Source organism: Amphiprion ocellaris, chromosome 1 (genome assembly GCF_022539595.1).
Source record: "Amphiprion ocellaris isolate individual 3 ecotype Okinawa chromosome 1, ASM2253959v1, whole genome shotgun sequence".
NCBI classification, from domain to species: Eukaryota; Metazoa; Chordata; class Actinopteri; family Pomacentridae; genus Amphiprion; species Amphiprion ocellaris.
In genome coordinates, this window is record NC_072766.1 from 35,605,484 (window position 1) to 35,619,948 (window position 14,465).

Sequence of the window (14,465 nt, forward strand, 5' to 3'; positions counted from 1 at the left end):
ATCTGCTTTGTCTCAAACTCCAATAGATCTATAAATGTACTAAAAAACAATGGATTGTGACCTTTTTTCTGAGTTTTCTAAGCTGTTATTGTTGCTGGTTCACCTTTTTTTTCCCACTACAGCGGTCATGGCTTAGGTAGTAGAGTGAGTGGTCTATTAATCAAAAGGTTGGTGGTTTAATCCATGCTCCAAATATCCTTAGGCAAAACACTAAACCCCAAGTTGCTCCCAAAGGTTGGCAACCGCCTTCCATTGCAGCTCTGCCACAATTGGTGTGTGAACAGATGAATGAGAAACATACTGTAAAGCACTTTGTAGAACTTACCTAAGGTTGAAAAGGCTCTGTATAAGTTTTACCATTTAGTCTCACTTTGAGAAACCATTCATTATCTTTCTGCTATGAGAGGAGAAACTCTCTGGCTGGTTGTTGTTTATTTAAATCAACACAATCATACTGGGTAGCGTGAAGTGAAGAATGCAGCCCCGGTGCATTCATAGACAGGGAGATGTCCCATATAACAGACGAGGTGGCCGAGTGGTTAAGGCGATGGACTACTAATCCATTGTGCTCTGCACACGTGGGTTCGAATCCCATCCTCGTCGGTGTGTATGCTTTCTAGGAGTAGTGGTGGCTTTAATTTTGCCGCTGTAAAATTTTGTCCAGTGTGGATGATGGAGCTTGTCAGGCTTTTGACAGCAGACAAAAAATTTCAGTGGTTGAGGGATACTGATTCGAAGGTCAGCAGAATTCAAGTCTTTCTTACTGAAGGACAAAGTGTCACTCAGCACATCACCCAAAGAGCAACACCATTAAAACTGCTTGATTAAGAAAACAACTTAGTGTAAGGTGCAGTGTAAATTTTATTACTCATTGTCATTGTGTTTTGGAGGAAAACTCTCTAGCTTGTTTGTGATTCTTTAAACCATCACAGTAATATTTGGCAGAGCTAAGCAAAAGATGCAGCTTTGGTGTGTCCTAAATATAGTGACAGGGAATTGTTTTGGTGGAACATTTGCACACAAGAAGGCAACAGTTGTAACAGACGAGGTGGCCGAGTGGTTAAGGCGATGGACTGCTAATCCATTGTGCTCTGCACACATGGGTCCAAGGTACAAGTTTTTCAGTGGTTGAAGGATACTGAATGGAAGGTCAGCAGGATTCAAGTCTTTCTTACAGAAGGACAAAGCGTCACTCAGTGGATCACCCAAAGACCAACACCAAAGGAAGGACTGTGCTGGAATTGCCTTCCATGATTATGGGAACCCTGGAAAAACACTGGTCTAGACAAGTACGATCAGTTTGATATTGGGGACCTAACCCTAACCCTTGCCTTCTATTTTGTCATTGCAGCTTGGAGCTCAATGCCACACAGTAAGGCCAGGTCTTAGCCAAAATTGAGTTTAATCTAAACATCGTGTAATACGACAAGAATGGGATTCGAACCCAGGCGTGCAGAGCACAACAGATTAGCAGTCCATCACCTTAACCACTCGGCCACCTCGTCTGCTGTGAAGTACACCTCCCTCTGTGCAAATGTTCCACCAACACAATTCCCTCTCACTGTTTTGAGTCCACACCAGAGCTGCATCCTTAACTTAGCTCCACCCGATATAACTGATAAAGAGACAAAAAGAAGGCAGAAAGTTTTCCCCCCATAGCAAAATGATTGTGAATGGTTTGGCTAAGGAAGACTAAATGGTAAAACTTACATAGTACCTTACACCAAGGCTAACCCTACCTTCATTGGAATTTCCCCTTGCAGGATCAATAGAGAATATAAAATTAGTTCATAAAAATGAATTTAGTCATTGTAGATAACACAAATAGTAATCAATGTGCATTTTAGGACGTAGACTTGATTAGCCTTATAGTTATCAGGGGAAGCTAATGTAACATTAGGATAACACTAAGGTATGGTTAAGGTGATTAGTATGCTACCTGTATCGTTTAAGGTTCTGTGGATGTGCTTGGCTGCAAGATCTGCTCAGGTTCCTGCATTAACAGGTCTTTATTATATTTGTCCTTATTGTAAATAAAATCTTATGTATATTAAGGACGGAACAATGGCAAATATTTTTTCAACTCTTATAGATTTCCTTTGTTCTGCTAAATAACAGACATTAAGTAAAATCTCATAAAAAAGATGATAATTTAAATGTTAACTGTAAAAAAAAATGAAATAAATACAGGCCCAAACAGTACATGTCGTCTACATGGAAAGTGTCAATTGTCGAAATTGTTTTCACTGTATTTAAATCTAATTGTATTTTAATTAATCAGCATTATCTAACGATATTTTCTGTTATTTTCACAATTTTTGAACAATACAGTATTCTACTGTTTTTCAACGTATATTTTTTGGCACCTGTGCTATCAGATTTTCAGTATTTTTTTAAAGGATTTTTTTAACAGAGTATTAGTTACTCACATAACTATTAACGAAACCTATAAGAAGGCAAGTCTTCAGGAAAAGTCGGACCTTGAGTAGGCAGAGAAAGCCATCTTAGAATGGACTTTGAGTTGGACCTACTCAGTTTAGGACCCCTGCTCTAAAACTGTAAAAAAGAAAAAAAAAGAAACCTGAAACTGCTTCTGCTTCATTCAATGTGGATGTTAAATCACTGAAACAAGAGTGAATCAGAAGTTTGACATTCTTTGAAAAGACTAAAATTAGTGATTTTATGACATGTTAAATGATCTATCTCTGGAAAAAATAAATTAAAGACATTTAACAATTCAACACATTAGAGAGCTATAAACTGATCTTAGACAGTCTGTCAACATCAGAAAGCAGACACATAAAAATAAGTTTGTCTTTTACAAAACTAAATGCTTTTAATATTCTTTAATATTCTGCAAAGTTCTGTCACCTGAGGACAAAAGTTCCCTGCTGTCCTTTAAAAAAACACCCAGCCTGTTTTCTCTTTGTGCTGTCAGTCACTTTGAGTCTGCATGCCGGGTTTTCTCCCTAAATATCTCGTCTGGGAAACAAAAGTGAATCATTATGAGACGCTGCCGAGTTCCTGAAGGTGAACAAGAGAGATGAAGATGAAATAAAAAAAAAAAACAGGAATTCCTGCAGCAAAGTGAAACATCATTTTAACTTCAACTTCAGTTAACTTTGCTCAAAGTTACTGAAGACAAAATAAAGCATCAAAAGTTGATCCATCACGACAGAGCAAAACAGACACGCCGACCTCCTTCAGAAAAATTATTATCCAAACACAGCGCAGTGTGTGTGTCAGGTCAGTCTAAGAATACCAGCCGTAAAAGATGGGAGAAACCTCCTCATCGATCACCAGCTGCTCAAACATCGCCCCACTTTCAGAGGATAAGACGGCCGAAACGGTGATCAAGGTGAGCAAAGTGACCGCCGAGGACTCGACCAATGTGCTAGAGCTCCAACAGAAGAAATTAACTTCTCTCAGGTGCTTCAGTGCTCAGTTAGTATTCAAAGGTACCAATGAAAAAGATTAAGAGCAATTTCTTCTTCTGTAAAGGTTCCATATGGTGACAGTACATTTTTATCGTGTTTTCTGATTCCTATAAATTTGAACTGGAAACTAAAAGCTGCTATGATATAAAGACATTCACACCTGCTATTCAATGAGCCCCCTACAACTAGATAGCCTCCCAGCTTTACAAATCAGTCAGAATTGTACGACATACAACCAGGAACCAACAGCTCAAATTTTGTATAATCCGACCCCCTCACGACTTCCATTCAGAAAGAGCAGCTGCCTCCCAGTCCACCAGCTTTACTTTCTAGAGCTGCTTCTGCTAACTCTAAAATGTCTCAGCCACAAGCAAAGCTCCCCAGATGTTCTGCTGTTGGCTGTAAGAATGAACACAAGAATCTTCATGTACTCCTAGCAACTGAGAAACTGCACTCCCAGCGTTGATTTTTGATGGCAACGTCACCCCAACAATAGGAAAAATGTTAGCATGTTGTCCAGCTAGTGTGGCTACTGTTAGCATTAGCTTTGAGCCTATGCCCACAGGTCATAACTCTGTGGAAACTGTAACACTAAAGATATTGAGAGATGGTAGAAACTTTAAGATCGACTTTAAACCAATAAAGAAGGACTCGTTGGATTACTGTGCATCCAAGTTTCCTACTGTACATCAGCGCAACTCAACTTCAGACAGTGTTTACATCTGTTTCCTTCTCTCCTGTGCTCTGTGCTCACATAAACTGTATCTGAATACAGCCAAATTACCAATAAAGTTGTTCTCATCTACTTATTTTCTGTTTCTGTTGTCAGACAGCAGAACACAGCTGATTAAGACCACGTTAACCAACAGTCACTTCAGAGCCATTTTGAAGTTGCAGCTCTGCACTGCTAAAGTACAGACTTTTTAACTCGTGTTTGGTGAGTTTGTCAGATGACTTTGCAGTTATAAACAACAGCTGTAGTGAGAATTCAGCAGTATGTCTATGTATAATGGTCATTCAGAGAGTTTAACCTTCAACTATTTGGCCGTATGGGATAGAGATTATAGTACCACCACCAGAGCATTTGTGGATCAGGTCGTAGAGTGGGTTTCCATTTATCAAAAGGTTGGAGGCTTGATCCATGTGACAACGAGTCCATAGGCAAGCCACTAAACCTCAGGATGCTCCAGTGGGTGGCAAATTCTGCAGCCATTAGGGCTTCAGTGTGAATTGATGCATGAGAAACACATTGTGAAGCCCTTTGTAGAATCTAGCTTGGGTTAAAAGGTGCTATTTAAGTTATACCATTTAGTCTCGCATAGCCAAACCATTTATTATCATTGTGTTATGGGGGGAAACTTTCTGGCTTGTTTTTGGGCATACAATATAGGGTGGGAGCTAAAAGGAGCAAAGCAAAGATGCAGCTGCAGTTTGCTGTCAAAACAGAGATGGGGAATTGTTTTGGTGGAACATTAGCACACAGGCTGGTGAGCATTATTACAGACGAGGTGGCCGAGTGGTTAAGGCGATGGACTACTAATCCATTGTGCTCTGCACACGTGGGTTCGAATCCCATCTTTGTTGGTGTGTAAGCTTTATAGGAGTGTGGTGGCTCCTAATTTAGCTGCTGTAAATTAAAATTTCGACCAGTGTCAATGTTGGATCACTGGAACATGGAGCGAATCAGGAGCTTTAAAAATATGGAAATGACAGCATGGGGTAAGTGCTCTGGGTTCTAGAATCTGAGCGAGTGACTTGTTCCACGTCAAACAAGATTGTGGAACTGCAGATGATGTAATAACAACAGAACAAGCGACTGAAGCCAAAGTGTCCAAAAATCAGCACATTCCTGCATGTTTTCTAGAAACACGTTAACAGGACGAGTTCTACAATAAAAACCACAAATCACAGAGCAATGATGGAAGAATCAGGACAAAATATCTGGAACAAATGTGAGATTGTTTTAGTAGAACATTAGCACGTAGGATGGTAGGCATTACAACAGACGAGGTGGCCGAGTGGTTAAGGCGATGGACTGCTAATCCATTGTGCTCTGCACGCGTGGGTTCGAATCCCATCTTCGTCGGTGTGTAAGCTTTATAGGAGTAGTGGTGGCTACTGATTTAGCTGATGTGAAACAAAATTAAAAGTTTATCCACTGTGAATGTTACATCACTGGAACATGGAGCTAGTGAAGAGTTTAACAACAGTAAAATTTATATCTATAAAAGCATACAAATAACAGCATGGTGGGAAGTTACTCATCTCTGGAAAAAAAGAAATTACAGGCATACCTAACACTATTTGAGATGAGTAATTCCACACATTAGAAAGTTATAAACTGATCTTAGACAGTGTGTCGACTTCAAAAACAAGAGACATAAAAATAAGTCTGACTTTGACAAAAACCAAATGCATATTGGTCGAAGGATGTATTCATAAAATCAAATCTGAAAATGTGACGGGAAACATTCCACAATGTCAAACAATAATTCTAGAGTCACTGTTATACAACCTAGAACCAGAACAAGAGACTCAAATCCGATTAAAGTGCTCTGGGTTCTAGAATCTGAGCGAGTGACTTGTTCCAAGTCAAACAAGATTGTGGAACTGCAGATGATGTAATAACAACAGAACAGGCGACTGAAGCCAAAGTGTCCTAAAATCAGCACATTCCTGCATGTTTTCTAGAAACACGTTAACAGGACGAGTTCTACAATAAAAACCACAAATCACAGAGCAATGATGGAAGAATCAGGACAAAATATCTGGAACAAATGTGAGATTGTTTTAGTAGAACATTAGCACACAGGCTGGTAGGTGTCACAATAGATGAGGTGGCCGAGTGGTTAAGGCGATGGACTGCTAATCCATCGTGCTCTGCACGCGTGGGTTCGAATCCCATCCTCGTCGAAATGCAAGTTTCGGAAGAGTAGTGATAGCTCCTAATTTAGCTGATGTGAAACAAAAATAAAACTTTATCCAGTGCAGATGTCAGATCACTGAAACGTGAAGCTAGTAAGGAGTTTGACATTCTTTGTAAAAATAGATGGCTTTAAAAACATGTCAATGACAGCATGGTGGGGAGTTATTCATCTCCGAAAAATAGAAATTACAGGCATACCTAACATCATTTGAGACAAGTTATTCCACACATTAGAAAGTTCTAAACTGATCTTAGTGTGTCGACTTCAAAAGGAAGAGACATAAAAATAAGTTTGTCTTTGACAAAAACTAAATGCATATTGGTCAGAGTTATGCAAAGGATGTATTCATAAAATCTAATCATAAAGTGTGATGGGAAACGTTCCACGATGTCAAACAGCGATTCTAGAGTCAGTGTTCTAGAATCTAGAACCAGAACAAGAGACTCAAATCTGATTAAAGTGCTCTGGGTTCTAGAATCTGAGCGAGTGACTTGTTCCAAGTCAAACAACAGACTGTAGAACTGCAGGTGATGTAATAACAACAGAACAGGCGACTGAAACCAAAGTGTTCTAAAATCAACATGTTCCTGCATGTTTTCTAGAAACATGTTAACAGCACGAGTTCTAGGATAAAAACCACAAATCCAGAGCAATGATGGAAGAATCAGGACAAAATATCTGGAACAAACGTGAGATTGTTTTGGGTAGAACATTAGCACACAGGCTGGTAAACGTCACAACAGACGAGGTGGCCGAGTGGTTAAGGCGATGGACTGCTAATCCATTGTGCTCTGCACGCGTGGGTTCGAATCCCATCCTCGTCGGTGTGTAAGCTTTATAGGAGTAGTGGTGGCTACTGATTTAGCTGATGTGAAACAAAATTAAAAGTTTATCCACTGTGAATGTTACATCACTGGAACATGGAGCTAGTGAAGAGTTTAACAACAGTAAAATTTATATCTATAAAAGCATACAAATAACAGCATGGTGGGAAGTTACTCATCTCTGGAAAAAAAGAAATTACAGGCATACCTAACACTATTTGAGATGAGTAATTCCACACATTAGAAAGTTATAAACTGATCATAGACAGTGTGTCGACTTCAAAAACAAGAGACATAAAAATAAGTCTGACTTTGACAAAAACCAAATGCATATTGGTCGAAGGATGTATTCATAAAATCAAATCTGAAAATGTGACGGGAAACATTCCACAATGTCAAACAATAATTCTAGAGTCACTGTTATACAACCTAGAACCAGAACAAGAGACTCAAATCCGATTAAAGTGCTCTGGGTTCTAGAATCTGAGCGAGTGACTTGTTCCAAGTCAAACAAGATTGTGGAACTGCAGATGATGTAATAACAACAGAACAGGCGACTGAAGCCAAAGTGTCCTAAAATCAGCACATTCCTGCATGTTTTCTAGAAACACGTTAACAGGACGAGTTCTACAATAAAAACCACAAATCACAGAGCAATGATGGAAGAATCAGGACAAAATATCTGGAACAAATGTGAGATTGTTTTAGTAGAACATTAGCACACAGGCTGGTAGGTGTCACAATAGATGAGGTGGCCGAGTGGTTAAGGCGATGGACTGCTAATCCATTGTGCTCTGCACGCGTGGGTTCGAATCCCATCCTCGTTGAAATGCAAGTTTCGGAAGAGTAGTGATAGCTCCTAATTTAGCTGATGTGAAACAAAAATAAAACTTTATCCAGTGCAGATATCAGATCACTGAAACGTGAAGCTAGTAAGGAGTTTGACATTCTTTGTAAAAATAGATGGCTTTTAAAACATGTCAATGACAGCATGGTGGGGAGTTATTCATCTCCGAAAAATAGAAATTACAGGCATACCTAACATCATTTGAGACAAGTTATTCCACACATTAGAAAGTTCTAAACTGATCTTAGTGTGTCGACTTCAAAAGGAAGAGACATAAAAATAAGTTTGTCTTTGACAAAAACTAAATGCATATTGGTCAGAGTTATGCAAAGGATGTATTCATAAAATCTAATCATAAAGTGTGATGGGAAACGTTCCACGATGTCAAACAGCGATTCTAGAGTCAGTGTTCTAGAATCTAGAACCAGAACAAGAGACTCAAATCTGATTAAAGTGCTCTGGGTTCTAGAATCTGAGCGAGTGACTTGTTCCAAGTCAAACAACAGACTGTAGAACTGCAGGTGATGTAATAACAACAGAACAGGCGACTGAAACCAAAGTGTTCTAAAATCAACATGTTCCTGCATGTTTTCTAGAAACATGTTAACAGCACGAGTTCTAGGATAAAAACCACAAATCCAGAGCAATGATGGAAGAATCAGGACAAAATATCTGGAACAAACGTGAGATTGTTTTGGGTAGAACATTAGCACACAGGCTGGTAAACGTCACAACAGACGAGGTGGCCGAGTGGTTAAGGCGATGGACTGCTAATCCATTGTGCTCTGCACGCGTGGGTTCGAATCCCATCCTCGTCGGTGTGTAAGCTTTATAGGAGTAGTGGTGGCTACTGATTTAGCTGATGTGAAACAAAATTAAAAGTTTATCCACTGTGAATGTTACATCACTGGAACATGGAGCTAGTGAAGAGTTTAACAACAGTAAAATTTATATCTATAAAAGCATACAAATAACAGCATGGTGGGAAGTTACTCATCTCTGGAAAAAAAGAAATTACAGGCATACCTAACACTATTTGAGATGAGTAATTCCACACATTAGAAAGTTATAAACTGATCTTAGACAGTGTGTCGACTTCAAAAACAAGAGACATAAAAATAAGTCTGACTTTGACAAAAACCAAATGCATATTGGTCGAAGGATGTATTCATAAAATCAAATCTGAAAATGTGACGGGAAACATTCCACAATGTCAAACAATAATTCTAGAGTCACTGTTATACAACCTAGAACCAGAACAAGAGACTCAAATCCGATTAAAGTGCTCTGGGTTCTAGAATCTGAGCGAGTGACTTGTTCCAAGTCAAACAACAGATTGTAGAACTGCAGGTGATGTAATAACAAGAGAACAGGCGACTGAAACCAAAGTGTTCTAAAATCAGCATGTTCCTGCATGTCTCATAAACACCAACCTTCTGAACAGTTCCTCAAAACCCCAACCCACTTTTTGTGTCTTTATACCAATCATTTGTATCGGGTGGAGCTAAGATAAGGATGCAGCTCTGGTGTGGACTCAAAACAGTGAGAGGGAATTGTGTTGGTGGAACATTTGCAGAGAGGGAGGTGTACTTCACAGCAGACGAGGTGGCCGAGTGGTTAAGGTGATGGACTGCTAATTCATTGTGCTCTGCACGCGTCGGTTTGAATCCCATCCTTCTCGGATCACAAGATGTTTAGATTAAACTCTAATTTTGCTAACACCCTGCCTTACTGTGTGGCATTGAGCCCCATTCGGCAATGACAACATAGAAGGCAATACAAGTCCCCAACATCAAACTGATCATACTTGTCTAGACCAGTGTTTTTCCTGGTTTCTCATAATCATGGAAGGTAATTCCAGCACAGTCCTTCCTTTGGTGCTGGTCTTTAGGAGACTCGCTGAGTGACGCTTTGTTCTTCAGTCAGAAAGACTTGAATCCTGCTGACCTTCCAATCAGAATCCCTCAACCATTGAAAAGCTTCTAACTCGACGAGGATGGGATTCGAACCCACGTGTGCGGAGCACAATGGATTAGCAGTCCATCACCTTAACCACTCGGCCACCTCGTCTGTCGCAACGCTTAGCATCCTGTGTGCAAGTGTTCCACCAAAATAGTGTTTGTCATTATTTTGAGGGCACACCAAAGCTGCATCTTTGCTTAGCTCCACCCAGTACGACTGTGACTGGTTTAAAGAATCACAAACAAGTGTACAATGGTCATTCAGAGGGGAATTTAGAAGTGATACCAAGTACTCGTCCCAAACTCATTCACAAATGTCAACTGTTGTGCGTTTAATTGTTTTTCTCCATGCTGTCAATCACTGATGCAGAGAGTCTTCCTCTTAAAGGGAGTGGGCACAGCAGCAGCTCAGCTGTATTTAAAGCGATAGTTGCTGAAACAGCCTGTTTAGAACAGGACTAAAACCAAGGGCTGTACAGTCCTGGTGAAATAAACCATCTTTGCGGTATTTTAAACTGAAAAATTGAAAGACACATTCAGAATGTGTCCAGCTCATAAATAACCTTCACATCATGGAGTCGGTCTGTGATTGCATGAAGACATCAAGATGAATCCTTATCAGAACTGAGGTAAATTCACCAAGATGATGGGACAAAATTCTTGCAAAGAATCTTGAAAACCGTTACAACAAATGCAAATAAGAGACAAAAAAAGACGTATGTAAACAGGGGCATCCACATACATATGGCAGCATAGAGCATCTATTCTCCCTCCTGCACAGTCTCGCTCTGCTGTCTCCCAGCAGGAGACAATGATTGGTCGAAGCCGGTGGCTGTCAGGCTTCTGATTGGCTGAGACACGGCGGAGTCAGATCAAAGTGATGTGAGCTGTTTTGGCCTGAAGCTCAGAGAGCAGGCAGGAGGCCACGCTGTGCGTTAGTGTCACCGCATCGGCCTCACAGCAGGAGAAGCAACACTTCGGGAAAACAAGGCAAAGAGCTCCGTAGCTGCTGCACAGATACAAAATTTGTCTATTTTCATATTTCAGTTTTAAACTGGAAGGGCTCCCTGCTGCTGTGCGGGGTTTTTGAGGAAACTATGTGTCTGTCTTGTCTCAGAAAAGACTTTGAAAACCACCCACAAACCTTTCAACACCCTTTAGAACATCATTATGCAGTAATAATGATGAAGATTTGTTGAAGGAGGAGGCAAAGTGACAGAATTTACTTTTTTACGATAGGGGAAAAAAGCATCACTTCTGTTAATCTGCGTGATCGTCATGATCTTGTAAGAGGTTAAAAGGCTGGCTGTAACAAACCTCATCCTTCTCAAAGCTCAAAAGTTTTGCAACTTAGGAGACAGTAACACCTTTTTTGTGTTTTGTAGCCCTCCAAAACCCGTCAACCCACTTTAAAACCTTTTCAAAGCCATGAAGTCCTTTGAAGCTCCATCAAATTCTGTCATAACCTTCAAATCCCTTCACACATCCTTCGAAAACACCTACACTTCACCACTTTTAACCCTTTCCATACCACACTAATGCCCAAAACAACAATTTAATACCCCTGACTATAAAGCATTGCTCATTATGACACCTGATGTTGATGTGTTTCAGATCTGGTCATTTTATTTCCAAGTCCCACCTCGAGGTTTTAAGAGGCTTTCTTTCTGGCAAGACCTCAATCGTGCTTGTAGTCTGGATGGTTCAGAAGCTATGGACACGTTTTTGCTCCACAACAGTAGGAAGTCTGAGTGGTTAAACAGCACCACATGATCACACAGGGATTTTTACGTGACTTTCCAGTGAGCTATGGTGTCAGAGTGCAGTGACGGCTCCCATAAAGACGAGGTTGCGGTGATGTGTTGTCGTCAGCGGCTGCAGACGGTTTACTCGAGTCTGCAGAAGAGACGTCAACAGCGTGATGAGGCATCAAAACTCCAGCAGCAGCAGCTTGTTTGGCGCTGCAGACTGACATCAGATCAGTCTGTCAGGAAACACCTGCTTTGATCTCAGCTGAGCGGTTTAGTTTTACATTTTAAAGAGCTGCCGGCTGCCAGTGATTGGAAGTCTCTACAGTCCAGAAAAGAGATGAAACGATGCCGAGGAGGTTCAGTGGATTTACAATGCATCGCTGCAGCGGCTGGATATCAGCGCTGATATCGATTCGCAGTCTAAAATCAATTTCTTTTGGTTTGATTCAATTCTGATGAATGGATTACATCACATAAATACGCATGTTGCAAAAGAAATTCTCTCTTTTATACTGGAAACTTTATTTCATGTAATTTTAACAACAAATAAACAACGTGAACATATTTTCTGGTTATAAAAGTGCAAACTGGTGTGGTGACAACAACCTGCACTGGGCTGAACATTACTGCACCTGACTTTTAGCATTTTAACACTTTGATAGATGTTATAAATAGGGCTGCACCATGTATCGACTCATTTACAGAGAATTTTAAAGAACAGATAAAGTAAACTCTTGACTATTAAACTATAAATTAAACTGCAAAAACCCCCAAATGACTTTATTTTAAAATTACTGTTCAGTAATTGCTCAAATGTTACAACACAGCAAACAATCTGCAGTCCTCCACAATAATAGCCTGTATTGTTATTAATCTCTTTCCAATTGTTTGATGGGAAAATAATCTTCACAGTTGATCTAAGTGAAGGAGTAAATGTTTAACCAGCTGCTGCAAACAGCTGCTCAACTGGAAAGACGTCAACAAATACTGTCGAACTTTATCAGTCCAGGAAATCTGAGTATTTACATCCTCCTCTAAAATGTATTTGTACTCAGAGCAGGGCGTCACTGATACACTTCATTGCTTTAGTCTGAATGTTGGTGGATGAGTGTAATCAGATACAGCTGCTCCTGAACATTAGCAGCTTTCGGGCTCTGCTAGTGTTTAAAAAGTGTGGCTTAGGGTACTCGGGTAAGTCGACAGGTTGAGCTGGTGAGCCATAAACAGGAGCTATAGTCCCCATGCTGTGGTCATGGGTTCGAGTTTGACCCGCTGCCATTTTGCTGCATGTCTTTCCCCCACTCTTCTCCCCATGTTTCCTATCTCTCTATATACTATCCTCAATAATAAAGGCTAAAAATGTCCAAAAAATAATTTTGAAAGCAATTAAAAATACATAAATTGTAGCTTAGCACTAGCATAAGCCTCAGGTAGCTAGCTAATCTGGACAGCGAGAAGACATCACAAACAAATCATGCTAACTGCAGTTAGACAGCAGTGAGGGGTGCTCATTTATGGACGCTCAGCAAACACATCTGTAACTCAGTCTCATTAAACAATAAGAGGCTTTACCCGGCGACACAACCAGGTACTACAGCAAATCTGCAGTCAGGTCCATATATATTTGGACAATTTTCAGGACATCACCACAATGGATCTGAAATGAAACAATCCGGATGTGCTTCAAGTGCAGATTTTCAGCTTTAATTTGAGAATATTTACATCTAAATCAGGAGAACAATGTAGGAATTACAAGACATTTTATATGTGCCCCCCACCTTTTTAAGGGACCAAAAGTAATTGGGCAAACTAACAATCATAAAGAAAATTGTCACTTTAAATATTTGGTTGCAAATTCTTCTCGAATCCACAGACATCTCCAGACGCTGGGTTTTCCCTGGCGATGCTCTGCCAGGCCTCTACTAAAATGCATTGTAATTTCTCCACCGTTCACCTGATTTGGATGCAAATACCCTCAAATTAAAGCTGAAAGTCTGCACTTAAAGCACACCTGGATTGTTTCATTTCAAATCCATTGTGGTGGTGTACAGAGTCAAAAATCCCAAATATTCATGGACCTCATTGTACAATACATTTTCCTCTGTCCTACTAGTTAATGTATTTTTAATCAATGAAATGAATCGTTTACATCCCTACTTGTTTAGAACATTTAAGGAATATTTGCTCCTGAATAGAAATGTTGTTAAACAGATTAAGAAGCATTAGAACTTTCTTAACCTGTAAAGGAACATGTAATTCTTCGAGGTGAAACAGATTCATAAATTCTGTGGACATGTGCAGCTGTGCACTAACAAATGGACTAACTGTGGCCTGATGGGAGCTGCTGGACGCACAGGGATCGGTGTGGAGGCGTCTTACTTCTTGCCCTCAGCTCTCTCTTTCTCTGAAGGTGTGTGCAGCGATATAAATCAAACAGACAGTCGTCTCAGGTGAGATCAGCCTGTCGCTTTAACTCTGTAACTGATTCATACAGAAGCACTGGTGAGTTCGAGGAGGGAAACGCTCTGATATTAAAGTGTCTCTTTGTCACTGCTCTGTCATTTACAGGTTAATAAATGTGGAGGATGACACAATCACCCTGGTTATTTATAAACCATTTAAATGGTTAATTACATTTAATGACACAATTTATACATTCGCAACACAATATACCTGGACTAAACACAGTTTACATTTAAAGGGAAAGTCCATCAATTC

At 40.1% G+C, this 14,465-nt stretch overlaps 1 protein-coding gene and 9 non-coding genes across 11 annotated transcripts in view; 7 read left to right on the forward strand and 3 right to left on the reverse strand.

Annotated features, from left to right (window-relative positions):
• LOC111584428 (nuclear receptor ROR-alpha A-like) overlaps nt 1-14,465 on the reverse strand; it is a 153,376-nt gene that overhangs the window by 110,366 nt on the left and 28,545 nt on the right. The window lies entirely within an intron of this gene.
• On the forward strand, nt 522-603 carry trnas-gcu (transfer RNA serine (anticodon GCU)). The gene has a single exon. It is a non-coding gene; the product is annotated as a tRNA-Ser (tRNA).
• On the reverse strand, nt 1,424-1,505 carry trnas-gcu (transfer RNA serine (anticodon GCU)). The gene has a single exon. It is a non-coding gene; the product is annotated as a tRNA-Ser (tRNA).
• trnas-acu (transfer RNA serine (anticodon ACU)) lies at nt 4,940-5,021 on the forward strand. The gene has a single exon. It is a non-coding gene; the product is annotated as a tRNA-Ser (tRNA).
• Nucleotides 5,442-5,523, forward strand: trnas-gcu (transfer RNA serine (anticodon GCU)). Its single transcript has one exon. It is a non-coding gene; the product is annotated as a tRNA-Ser (tRNA).
• On the forward strand, nt 6,269-6,350 carry trnas-gcu (transfer RNA serine (anticodon GCU)). The gene has a single exon. It is a non-coding gene; the product is annotated as a tRNA-Ser (tRNA).
• Nucleotides 7,107-7,188, forward strand: trnas-gcu (transfer RNA serine (anticodon GCU)). Its single transcript has one exon. It is a non-coding gene; the product is annotated as a tRNA-Ser (tRNA).
• trnas-gcu (transfer RNA serine (anticodon GCU)) lies at nt 7,934-8,015 on the forward strand. Its single transcript has one exon. It is a non-coding gene; the product is annotated as a tRNA-Ser (tRNA).
• On the forward strand, nt 8,772-8,853 carry trnas-gcu (transfer RNA serine (anticodon GCU)). Its single transcript has one exon. It is a non-coding gene; the product is annotated as a tRNA-Ser (tRNA).
• Nucleotides 10,024-10,105, reverse strand: trnas-gcu (transfer RNA serine (anticodon GCU)). Its single transcript has one exon. It is a non-coding gene; the product is annotated as a tRNA-Ser (tRNA).